Here is a 2,210-nt window from a genome sequence, read left to right on the forward strand (position 1 = left end):
TAAGCCAGTTAAAGAAAGACCTCAATTATTTTAATACTATGTTTTATTTTAAAACAGCTGTTAGCAGGATACAAAGCAATAGAAAACTACTGTTGATTGCCTGGGGCATGTTCGTCAACGTGCTTATACGTTAGCAGCATCCAAATGGCGTTAGCCACAAAAAGCTAACATATATTGATGATAAACCAAGCCATGAAATGAAACACACACACACACACACACACACACACACACACACACACACACACACACACACACACACACACACACACACACACACACACAATTAATATATCCTGGGGATCACCACGATTGATTGCGTAGGGGGTACTTTAGGTTGGATTGAAATGCTTTGGGGGAACAGTACTCAAAAAAGGTTGGGAACCACTGTATTAAAGGATGTCAGTGGATTATCCCTAAATTAGTAGATTTAGGGAACGTTTACAGATAACAGATAAAGCTAGGATCCCGGATCAAGTTAGCAACACACGTTGAACAGCCTTTTAATTGTAAATTCTGTTCTCTTAATGTCATTTCGTCCAACGTTGTTAAATTAGAGAAGAGGGGCTTCTAATCGGGATTGTATGCGGGGGTGGAGGGAGTTAAATACTAGATAAATATAACTTTGGTGCATGTAAGAGTGAGTGTTTTTAGCAGAGCCATATTGTGTCCTTGTGATTATGTTGATTATTACCTGTCTGTATTATGTTGCAGCTCAACTGATTTTGGATTGATGGCAAAGGGAGAGGGACTTAAGTGAGAGTGAAAACACAAGGTAAGTTTAATACTACTGTTTTATATAAGTAAGCATACTAAACATGTATTCTATCACTATATGATATAAGTAATCTTGTTAGTAACCTACTGTATGGCAGGTGGGGGGGCAGTGATGTTACAGGTGGAGGAGCAAAACTGCAAGACTGCAAACTCACAAGACAGAGAAATCAAAGTTTGTTCTCCAGAGAAGAGGTTGATTTCACTTCATTTATTTCATATTTTCTAAAGATGTGGAAATGGCAAAAAAAAAAAACTTGAGAGCTGTAACCAAGACAACTGTAACAACATGAGTAGAGAGCCACCAAGGTTTCTCAAGTCCCTCTCTTACTCCATTTTGCCAACCCAAACTTCCAGGTACATGACGGGACACCTTGCTTGTTTTTGTTGTTTGCGCTCCTCTGGCTGGGTGCTGGCCGGTGGAGGGCAGTGATGTTGGCAGGTGGAGGGGCAGTGATGTTACGGGTGGAGGGGCAGTGATGTTAGCTGTTACACACCAGGCTCAGACTTAACACATTGCATCCTTCTTTGCAGTGTCCTTATTCCTGGAAGGGGAATCTGCAATTCCTGCAGAGTTTTGTAACCCGTTGGTCCGCACGCAAAGCACATTTTTAAAGCCTTCTTAATTGTCTCATTGCTCCATTTCATCCCCTTTGTGGTGAGTCTGCCTAATGCCTTAAGTTGGTCTTTTGAAAACGTTTTCTTATATTTGTTGTCCCTAACTTTCATTGTTTTCTTGAGAGCTGCATTTTCCTTCCTAATTTTTCTTAGTGCAGACTTTGCTTTTTTAGTGATTACTTCTTGGCTCTTTAATTTTCTCTTTAATTTTTTTAATAGATCTGTTTGACTGGCTGCTGGTTCCCTCATATGCTGACTGGCTGCTGGTTCCCTTGTATGCTGACTGGCTGCTGGTTCCCTCGTATGCTGACTGGCTGCTGGTTCCCTTGTATGCTGACTAGCTGCTGGTTCCCTTGTATGCTGACTGGCTGCTGGTTCCCTCGTATGCTGACTGGCTGCTGGTTCCCTTGTATGCTGACTGGCTGCTGGTTCCCTTGTATGCTGACTAGCTGCTGGTTCCCTTGTATGCTGACTGGCTGCTGGTTCCCTCGTATGCTGACTGGCTGCTGGTTCCCTCGTATGCTGACTGGCTGCTGGTTCCCTCGTATGCTGACTGGCTGCTGGTTCCCTCGTATGCTGACTGGCTGCTGGTTCCCTCGTATGCTGACTGGCTGCTGGTTCCCTCGTATGCTGACTGGCTGCTGGTTCCCTCGTATGCTGACTGGCTGCTGGTTCCCTCGTATGCTGACTGGCTGCTGGTTCCCTCGTATGCTGACTGGCTGCTGGCTGAGTGGGTGGTGTCCACCCTCCCTGTCTCTCCTCACTAGCCATGTCCTCTCTTTCTTCACCCTCACTTTCCTTTCTCTCAGTCTCCTCAT

At 44.5% G+C, this 2,210-nt stretch overlaps 1 long non-coding RNA gene across 3 annotated transcripts; it reads left to right on the top strand.

The window, feature by feature from the left end:
* The first annotated feature begins 661 nt into the window (after nucleotides 1–661).
* Nucleotides 662–1,713, top strand: LOC307033542. 3 transcript variants are annotated; one of them, XR_013806545.1, is made up of 3 exons: nucleotides 662–775; nucleotides 858–1,432; nucleotides 1,612–1,713. It is a non-coding gene; the product is annotated as an uncharacterized lncRNA (long non-coding RNA). The 3 variants fall into 3 exon arrangements; XR_013806546.1 differs by lacking the exon at nucleotides 1,612–1,713 and having other exon boundaries at nucleotides 858–1,131; nucleotides 1,309–1,572; XR_013806547.1 differs by lacking the exon at nucleotides 1,612–1,713 and having other exon boundaries at nucleotides 667–775; nucleotides 858–969; nucleotides 1,309–1,572.
* Nucleotides 1,714–2,210: the final 497 nt, after the last annotated feature.

The sequence above is a fragment of the Notothenia rossii genome (genome assembly GCF_949606895.1).
Source record: "Notothenia rossii genome assembly, chromosome: 3".
Taxonomy (NCBI): Eukaryota; Metazoa; Chordata; class Actinopteri; order Perciformes; family Nototheniidae; genus Notothenia; species Notothenia rossii.